The sequence below is a fragment of the Rhea americana genome, unplaced genomic scaffold (assembly GCF_003343005.1).
Source record: "Rhea americana isolate MKP2758 unplaced genomic scaffold, rheAme1 scaffold_202, whole genome shotgun sequence".
Classification (NCBI taxonomy): Eukaryota; Metazoa; Chordata; class Aves; order Rheiformes; family Rheidae; genus Rhea; species Rhea americana.
In genome coordinates this window covers 550,176-560,975 of record NW_028186173.1, presented here as the reverse complement: position 1 = coordinate 560,975, position 10,800 = coordinate 550,176, and the positions used below count along the sequence as shown (strand labels likewise).

The 10,800-nt window shown below is 38.5% G+C and overlaps 1 protein-coding gene across 2 annotated transcripts in view; it reads right to left on the bottom strand.

The window, feature by feature from the left end:
• TRIM59 (tripartite motif containing 59) overlaps positions 1–9,602 on the bottom strand; it is a 19,241-nt gene extending 9,639 nt beyond the window's left edge. Inside the window, exon 1 of one of the 2 annotated variants that reach the window (XM_085304044.1) lies at positions 9,461–9,602. The gene's annotated coding sequence lies outside the window, so the exon portion shown is untranslated. Of the gene's footprint in view, positions 1–309; positions 330–9,460 lie in introns of those variants that run through there. The other variant, XM_085304042.1, reaches the window with a different exon arrangement.
• Positions 9,603–10,800: the final 1,198 nt, after the last annotated feature.

Sequence of the window (10,800 nt, the reverse complement as noted above, 5' to 3'; positions counted from 1 at the left end):
GGGCGGCGGGGCGGGGCGGGGCGCGCGCCGCCGCCGATTTCAAATCGGCGCGTGCGGCCGGCGACCGTTAACGGCTGCCTGCAGCCGGCGCCGCCCGATGCGCAGACCGCGCTAGGTCCGCGTTCCCCCAGGCTTTTTTTTTTTTTTCCCTTTGTTTGTTATTTGTTATTTTGTTTTGCCCCCTTAGAAAACCTGTCCCCGGGGCCGGGGTGCCATCCCGCAGGTCGCAGACAGCCCCAGAGCTCCCCACGGAGCCCTGAGAGCGCCAGAAACAGCCTCCTCGGCTCGCAAGAAGTGAGGAAAAGCTACCTTCCTTGGGCCCGGCAGGTACATCTCCCCAGCCATGGTGTTTCTGAGGGCTGGCAGTTCTCCTTTTTCTTGCATCTCTCACACGATCTGCTTTGCAAAAAAAAAACAGCCAAGTAATACACAGTTGGATAAAATAAATCTGAGAGGGAATGAACAGGCCTTGTTCATAATGAACAGCCAAGGCAGTTCTCTCAGCAGGTGATGACAGACCCAGCCTTAAGGAGGAGTGATACAAAACTTTAATACTCTGTTCATGGCAATGGTAAAGGTGTTCACAGATGAACAGTAAGTCAGTTATCTTTTTACTGTAAATGCAGACAAATCAGACAAGCATAGAAGAAAACAGACATCAGGAGTACTCTGGAGAAGGCTTACCTGGACAAGGGCTAGACAGACTGAATGATGCCACTATTCAGTTAGTGATGTAACTARGAGCAGCAGTCTTTTGCCAGTAAGGCCTGTTTTAAAATGGATGATCTGTAAGTGATTGAGAATGTATATTGCAATTTGAATATGTAAGAGCACAGATGTATTTAACCTCCACAATTTAAGGTGGGACAACCATCAGAGAGAGTTTCTGGAACTGAACACAATGCTGTCAAATGGGCTCTTATAAGAGATCATTTCCTACAGCTACTCTATATTGTATAGTCTTCTGATACAAATCGTCTGAAAGGTATGCATTTAAAACTACAAGATTAAATAAAGTTATATTGACAATTATGCAAATATTGACAATACTTAACCTTTTAAATAACACAGGAAGTAATCTATGCATGCCAGTGCCTTTACAGACTTTGCATTTAATTTGCAAGCAGTGAATTAGTGAAGTAAAGTATCACTTCAAATACCTCGGTAAAATGATGCATATTTTGTCTGGAGTTTAAACAAAATATGAAGTTTTTATATTGTACACTGAATTTTCATGCTAGGTGGAAAGAAAAACATAAATTGTAAGAAACAGGAAAATGGCTAATCAGGAATGATTCTCTTGATGTCACCACCATCAGAAATGAAACAAAATTCAAACAAAAGTAGAAACATCTTGGTATACGTGTGTTTTTCTTTTGTACTGCTTTGTGTAATTGTTGTAAGTCAACATTTTACAAAACTGATTTTCCGTCATATTATGGGAGAAATTCATCCTGAGGCTGGAAACTTTTGACATCTACTTCAGTGGAAGCAGAAACAGACCTTCTGTCAGTTACTAATCCCAGAATTTCAAAAAAAAAGTAAGTAATAATGTTCAGTTTCAATTTAAGTTTATTTACCTGGCTTGGTTACTGAAGCTAGTTAAGGTTTTTAAGAGAAGCAAAACTGTTACTGTCGTACAAAATACTTTAAAATTGAGTGGTTATAATGAAGACTATAGAACATCTTGGTACCTTGCTGAGCAAAAACAGAAAGTAATAGAAAGTCAACAGATTAGTATTATTCTKAGTGATGTTACTAACATCTGTTACACATGAAAATCTCAACATTTTCTCTGTCAAAGCACCTAGTGTTGTGTAGAATTTTCACATATTTCAGATTAAACTACACCAAAACTGCAGTTATTCTCAGATGTTACTTTTACAATAAATTTGAAAAAAATCATAAAATCCATTTAATATTGTAATGTAAACTATAACACATCATTCAAGAGCTACCTCAACGTCACTCTTAAAACCAGCATTTATACAACCTTATATAAGTATCTGGGAAACATCTGGACTTATGTTTGAAATAATAAAATTTCATGCCATAGTGAATTAACCATAAACATTTTTGTTAGACACAGCKTATCCTACATATTGCTAAACTTGGTCTTTTTGTGTGAATTCATTATGATAACTATTATAACTAAAATTTTTACCTTCCTGTGCAATGGATTAGTTATTCCTATAAACAACTGAACTCAGAACATGATCTCTCCTGCAAGTGAATATTAACTTTTGAAACTTATTCAGTTTTTGATCTACAGTCACACTGTCAATTACTGTGTAATGATTTTTTTTTATAATGCAGGCAATTACCTATTGGGAATTGCACTGTAATCACTTATTTTGTTTAGGCCACTAGTTGCTCATTGAATAGGCAAGATTTTTGATCACTATCATTTTGAAGTATATTTAAAGTAAACTTTTGATTGCTACTGTGACCTGGTCTGTTATGGATTATAAAAACAGAAATCTATGAATATGAATCAGTATCAATAACTTGGGAAATAGAAAATAATAATATATTTTCATTCAGAAGCTGATCAAGGAAATAAACAATTTAAATACAGATGATCAACCTGCTATAATAAACACAGCTTCAGTAAATCCTTAACATAATCCTTTATAAGGAACAAATCTATAAAGGTAATTACACAGCTGTCTTTATTTTGTCAGTACTAGTCTTTTGAAACCATACCACTAGTGATGTCAGTTACACAACTTTAGCTCTGAATATGTAACAGTTCAAACTTTTTTGTATGTTAGCAAGTTGAAGTATTTACTTTTTCGCTGTAGCACACTGAAATAGTGCTTCCTGTCACTGTTGTTGCACTTACAGTAGTAAAGATGCTGTTATCTAAATACAACTAGCATAAAAGTGTATTCTTAAGAAATACACATTTTTCAACTATCTTAATGATGTTTCTATTTTTTATTATAAATCTGTTGGCTACTGATTACTTTTACTATGTAAGTCTAATTGTAGTTTCTAATGCAGATTCCTTATGATTTTGCTACAGTATATGTTGGCTCTCAAAAGTCACCATATAAATTAGGTTGATAAAATTGTTCTTATCTTTGTTTGAGATTGGCAGGGAAGGAGGAAGGATTACAAACAAATCTAATTTTTTTTCTCTCAGTGACAGAGGGGAAAAAACATTGGAAAATATTTTAGTGACACTCATCTACTTAGATGATTTCTAATTAATATGTCATATATAATTTGACCTTTTAACTGGTAGCTGTTGTTTGAATAGGCTTGATGCAGAGCCCTAGATTTCAGTATTACTTGGGACATAGTTTTGTTTTTCTCTCAGGGCACAGCATACTGTGCTCATGCTCGGCAGGGATAATTGCTTCTCTCCTTTATAAACACAGCACTTTCACTGGAAACATAAGCCCAGCAAGGACCTCACCTCAGTCCACTTGCAGGGGTCTCCCAGCTCTGCCTAGCTGACATGCAGCCGCCTGCAGACTTAGGAGAGAGGAGTCCAGCACTGGGGCTGCCGAGCTGGCGACATTTCTCCTGCCCTACCTGCCTGCAGCCCAGCTCCATGGAAGCAGCCACAAGCTCTGTGATGGGCCAGAAAGATTTGCACAGCCTCAGCTCATTGAAAGGCAGAAGGCGAAGGGGCAGCTTGGCAGCGGCCGTAGCCCAGTGCTTATCCCTGGGGATGATGTGCACAGCTGGGGCCTTCCCTAGCTGGGTTGTGGTCCAAGGTACAACGATGCAGTTTGTGCTGGGGGCTGCCTGTGCCCTTAATCCCAGACACCTCTCATCTCACTCCCTAATCCTGGACTACGCAGGATTTATCCTCCTGAAACTGATAGCTCTCTGCTGCCTGCTAGCCATCCTCAGCAGCTGTGGTGCCTTGCTGCTTGACTTCCTGGGGCTGCCACTGGGCAGAGTAGCTGCCCCACTGCTGCATGGCTTAGCTGCCCTGTTTGCTGCCATTGGAGTGGCCACAAGCTCCTGCCTCTTGGCACTGACAAGGCGCAACCTCCGCACTAAGCAGGAGCTACAACCTTTGGGCCTCTCCTCAGTCTTTGGCTCAAGCTTCTTCTTCTGTATCATTGCTTTTGCCCTAGCAGCCATCGCRACTGGCTGGAGCTGCACTGCCTTGGCACAGGTTGAACCTGCTGTGGCCCTCTGCCACACCAGGGTCAAAAAGCAACAGACAAGCTCATGCCCCACACCGGAGGGAGATACTGATAGCAACACGCACTGCTTTCCTTCCTCACTGCAGCAAGAGACCAGACTACCTATGGATGTGAGCATTCCCTTCATCCAGGGGGAAACTGAACTCAAGATAGGGGAAGGTTCCCCCTTCAAGCAAGAAGAAATTGAACTCCGGATGGAGGAAAGTGTCAACTTCCTCCACAAGGAAACTAATCTCCAAAGAGAGGAAAGTCTCTCTTCCAAACAGGTAGAAATACAAGCCCAAATGTCACAGTATCCTTATCATATGTAAGAAAACTTACCCAGAATGGAATGGCCTTCAAAGGAGGAAATAACACAAGTGAAATAGAGAGAAATTCCCATTAATTAAGGAAAAGGCTAACTCTGACACAGTGAAGACCTTTTCTCTTCCTGGAGATGCCGACTACATTGCCCCATGAAGCCTGCTCAAGTCAACTATACAGACAGTAGACAGTAAGAGATTTATCAAACAAGCTGTATAAATTAAAATTTGAGCAAAACTCTTGCTTTGCCATGGGGGAGATTAAGAGGTTATGACAAATCAAATCCTTCCTTAAAATAAATGGTTAGAAGGAACATTAGGGCCTTCCTTACCTGAGAACAGGACTTAAAATGTCTTCCTAAGAAGGTAATATCCTTTTCAGAATATAGRAAATATTGTGGATGCAGCAGCAAAATGATTAAAAAAAATTAAAAGTCCAAGTACTTGGCTAAGTTGCTTAAAGTTAGTCTTAAAATAAGAGATATGGGTGTTCAGATAACCGGTTCAGCTTATAATGGTACCAGAAACAAGTGTCCTACATAGCCTTGTATCTGCAGACTCTGTTTTGACTTGTGAATTATCTGCCTTTCTACCTGCCTCCACTTTTAACTCATCTAGCAGTTTCACAACTGTATTATGCCAGTCTACATCTATCAAAAAGGTGGCTCCATCCATTTCCTTTCTTTGCACTGGCCCTTGTATGCAAGCCACCATGGAGCCTGATCTAGGAACTAGTTGAAAACTAACTCAGAATATAGTTTATTTTCAGATAGGTCAGAGAACTGATGTATTAGCTAGATGAATATGCCACATTGGTCATTACTGAGCCATACCACCGACACAGGTGCATCAAGATGATGATAGCATTTCTTTGTTTATGCATATAATATATATGTTTATAGAAGGTGGCAAAATACATTTTGTGGCAAAATGCAAATTCACAGCACTTGGACCCTTGGGCCATGAAAAAACTGGACCATAAAGATGCAACTAACTCAAGGTTTATACCAAAACATAAGAATAATCAATATACTTAGAGTAAATGCAACATTTTACACAAGCAAGCCCTTTGGGTCCACAATACAAACAATCTGCAAAATAAGGCTTTAGTTCCACGGGTGTCTAATTGCTAGTTGCCACACCTTTCATCCTCTAGATACCTATATATTGTATCTATTTTTCCCTCCTGTATGCAAGTTTTGGAACTTATTAGACATGTTAAGTCATTTCAGGACATTAAACAGGAAAATATTGTTTCTTTTTCTTGTCTGGTTAGTTACCTCTGTTCTGACCCAGACCAGAGAAGGGTCTGGGATCCTCAGCCATTACTCAAAAGGATCCAGAAATTCACAGCTGGATGTAGAGAGATCAAGACCATGGCAGACCTAATTTAGATTGATGYAGGTACTGAGGAACCTCAGCCTCAGGACAGATTGCAAATAAATTTATCCAAATTCAATTGAAATACTGCATTTAAGTAATTTGAGAGAAAAAGTATTTTATACGTTGAGAGGCAAAGAATGTTATCAATGGGAGAAATGACAATATGGGACACAGGAAATATTGTGGAATTTGCTGGGGCACAGCCCTGGAAAATTATGATGCATGATAAAAAAAAAAAGTATCGATCTCTACTGTGCTGCGATTTTCCATGGTTTAGTAGGGTTGCAAATTTTCTCAGGCTCATGTTTGAAAGCTATTTTCAAGTATTCCATAAGACCCTTCAAGTCTGAAAGTTAAAGGTGGAAATAAGAGCAATTTTAGCAACATTTTATCTGTTTTTCTGTCAACAATTCTAAACCCTCAAAAAGTATTCTTCCATGACTTTTTGCATCTATCCAGAAACACTAAACTCAGAAGCCAGGATGTCTACACATTCACTGCAACAGATGCATACTTGAGGGCTGTATCTATCTGCAGTGTCTAAGCCGACAGCACTTGCACCTAAACCAGTGGAGATGGAAAATATTTCCAATATATTTTTCTTTCTTGATTTGCATTTTTTTTAAACATGCTCAAGCTTCTGTGTTCCTAACTGACTGAAAACGAGACAGATATATTTCAGATGATAGATAGTAAAGGAGTACAAGTGTATTCAAATGACTGCAATCCTTGTCTCCACTTGTCCCCAGAGACATCATTAGCTGCCTACCATGATTTTGCTGAAGTAGCTCCTACCACTGGTGTTTCAGGTGTGACTAAAAGGAAAAAAATGCACACTACAGACATACTAGCAGCAAATAAATAGTTTCTCACCAATGTAAGCTAAATCAATTTCTTTATAGGTGTAACTAAATTGGAAAGACACCATAGAAATAATATAGATTTAGCAACTTAAGATGGAAAGGAAAACTCAATAAATACTCAAAAGGATGCACAGAAAATATATAGCCCTTTTAGGTCCACAAATGCTCCTGATTGTACTGTAGTTTTATATTCAGATGCGAATAATCCAATCTTTAATTCAGAATGCAGAAAAAGGAATTACGAGAGGAAGAAGTTGGTTTCAAGACCTCCAGTTTGGGACCACTGAGAAACTTCTTTCCAGTCTCAATTCTAGCTCCTGAAGAGCTAGAAATAGCAGTAAATATGGTAGAAATTTTAACAAGCTAGTATTGGAAATGGCCCACAAAGATAGTGTCTAGCTTCCAGCATTGAGGAAGGTTATTCTTGAACACTCTAGAAGTGCAGTGAGAAATTAGAGTCAAAACTGTCTGAGCTTTAGTCTATGTTCACAGGCCAAATAGGACGTATAGAGACTCAAAAAGTACATCTAATTTGTCCAATAATGCATACTGATACCAATGTATGAGCTGAGGAAGATATCTGCAGCACTGTACTGAACCAAGTAGGTGATATTCAATCCAAATTGAGGTGTAGACAATATTCGGCAAATTTTCAGCAAGCATTACAGAAGTATATACATCTAAAGTCCTGCACACTTTGAAGAATAATTCTTACTCAAATAATCTGAACGTCTGGCACACTGAGGCAGAAATACACTTATCACTGTATACTTATGCTTAGTATACTTACAGTACTTCTGCTTCATTGTAAAAGTAGTATCTTGTCAAGGACTGTAGAAAAGTATGAACTGTGATCAGAGCGAGAGTTTAACAGATTTCAAACAGCTTAAGGAAAAAGAGGTAAATTAGGGACATATAAAGAAAAAAGGAAAAAGAAAAGTTTGAAGAAGAGAAGTAACTATACATGGTAGGGCAGAATAAGAGCTTACTCTCATAACATTACTCAGGCAAAAATTTTAAAGTTTGATACCAAAACAGATGTGAACAGAACTTGACTAGTCACTCAAGAAAAAGAGTTAAGACTGTCACAAAGTACTCTGATTTTTGCCTTGATTCCAATGCCAAACCAATTAATACAGGTACATGGACTTTTTCGTCCCTCATTTTATTATATTTGAAATAACCATATTTACCAGACTAAAAGGCTGTAGCTGTCCATGGTATTGGAATAGTACACCCAGTCCTAATCTAGCAAAGATCTAAATCATAGTTTCATGTTTCTTGGAAGATGTTTCTCCAGGTGATCAATACTCTTGAATTTTTGTGGTGGAGGAAGGGAATGCATTGGTATATTACTCAAAGACCTATACTAAATACACTGCAACAGCAGAGAATACCTCCTAGTAATCCACAGTGCCTGAAACAGAGCCCAAATAACACAGACACAAAACTTGGGAGTAATTTTGTTTCTGAGGTGCAGGCACTACATAAAGTAGAATACAAAGTGGTGTTTATCATCATTTCCCCTCTACTACCACCCCCCACCAACAGGGAAGTCTTAAGGAACAAGCCACAGAAGCAGAACGAACAAGGGAGCTCTTGTCAATACAGTATTAATAACCGATGTTCGCAGGAAGAACGTATGCTGCCTGCTTATTTTTTAGGTACTTAACAGTATACAAGAGTTCAAGATGAAGCAACTGTTAATTTGAAAAACTGCCATTCCCAAAATGACATACTTGCCTCATACTGTGATCTGCTACTGACAATATAAAGTCTGATTACAGACCACCTACCTCTCTGTTCAAGTTACAGACGTTTTGTAAAGCATTTACAAACAGCTGTCATCTTAAAGCTTCCATATTTGCTACTTTCTAGTAATAGCAATTTTCAATGCCATTTTCTAGAAATTTAAACATTAAAGCATATCAAAGATATTTGTATGCATTTACAGCATCAACAGTTCGATGAAAAGAAAGTTTACAGAAGCTTTTGAGCACATTGAACCAGCAGAATAAATACAGCATCCCCTTTTCATAGGATTTACAAGCAAGGGGGTTTCTTTACACAAATTAAAATTTCAGCTATGTTTCTGTGGGTACTGAAGTGGTGTCAACTCTTTCAAAGCACATTGTGTGCCTTCTGAGGCTTGTTCTAACAGCAGCTAAAACTTACTACTAGGCAAGGGTTTGTAAACTTTACATGTTTTCTGCTACTAAATCGCCTTTCATAAAGTCTATTTGATCCAGATACATGATTTATGTAATTGCTTCCAGCCTTGTGACCAGCATTCCTGCCAGTAATTTGGTGACACGTGGAATTGAGGGAACACTTACAGTTAGAAATAGCGAAGAGTCTAGTAGTATTGATGTGAACAGATTATAAAGCAATAAAAGTAATTAGCAATTTATGCAATATAGTATACTTATACTAGGTGGAATTGTTAAAATACATACAGATTTCTTCAATTTCATTTAGAAAGAGAAGCATTCCTCTTTCTTTCTAGCATATTCACTATTTTCAGTAGACTTTCAAAATCCTGTAAGAGCAGAGCCCTTGTTACAGAGAAGTGATCAGGTTCCCTTGCTCAGCACTGGCCAAGTTACACTGTTTAACTGTCATTTCATTTTGCTTTGAAATCCTCAGAAGTTGTTTGGTAGCTTAATACAAAATCCAGATATGAGCGTTTTTACAGTGAGACTAGCCCATTCCACCAACAAAACAGCAGAAGTAGTGAACTTACTGGGAACACTTGTCATCTGCCAGAAAATACACTTCTATGAAGAAGGATGAGAGGTATTTTTCTGCTCAAGTCTCCATGTATCCAGCAAATGGCTCTCCTGTGCTGAAAGGCCTCAAAGAATCAGGAGCTATTCCACTTCCAGCCAGTAGTGGGAAAGAAAAAAAAAGGGGGGGGGGGAAGGAAGTGTCAACTTCTCTCAGGTTTTCCTTCAGATTCAGCACAGCATTCTTCCCTCTGCAGAGCAATTTGTTGCCCCAGCTATGTTAGGTAGTCCAGCCTGACATAGTCAGTCAAAATCCCAGCACAGCTGCTATTTGAACTCAGAGTGTTGCTTCTGTGAGGAAGAAATTATACATGGAATAGTTTATATTATGAATTAACTTTTGCCCTTTAACATTTTTAAATGTCTTCCTAGAACTGTTACTCTTAAGTTCAGCTGAAGAGGAAACTTTTTACTTCTAAGATACTGAAAGAATAGATTTACATGCTACCTGACTTCTATTTGTGTTTTCTAGCATGTAAGAACAGTGACCAAAGAGATCTAAGTATCATAGAGCAGTGTTGTCTGTTACTGAACAACTTGAAGTATACTGTGATCTATGTTATAGCTTGAATAGTCAAAATAACACATCTGATTTACTTCTGTTGATAGCCCATTGGTATTGTTCAGTGTGGATAAAGTCAGGTGATAAAACATTTATCTTTATTCATAGGCAGAAAACTGATCTATGACTTCCATCAGAGCAAAGTTGCACCCTTGAGGAAAGTACTCTGATCAGATGATCAGGTAAGAAGTGAGGCAGTCTTCCTAAAGCTAGCCATTAGGTGAAGTTGTTTTTAATTTCTATCCTGTACCTCACCCCCCCTCATATAGCCATAGTTTTTGAAAACCAAAACATTAGACAAACTCACTTTAGTTTTACTGCCTAGCTCACCCCTGAAGAATTAGGAATACTGCCACCTCATGGATGCCAAAATATTTAAGCTTTCAATACATTGGTATACTAACAGAACAGAGATGGGATCTGCTCTGAAACAGGTGAAAATTAAAAAAAAAAAAAAAACACAAGACAACAATATGTAAGAGAGCGTAGGCTGTAGGTAACAAGAATCAGGCTAGCAGACAAAGTGAATTACCTTAACTATATCACAACAGAGGAAGCACCAAGACAAGGTGCTTACTATTGGCAGTAGGGGTRCTGCATGAGCTTGCCCCAGTGGCCTTTTTTTTCCTTTTCAAACATACACATTTCTACAAATGCATCTGTTCTCCTCCTACCCCCATAAAAAGCAACTGGAACAAAGCAACAGACTTCTACTGTATGTCCTTCCACACAGAT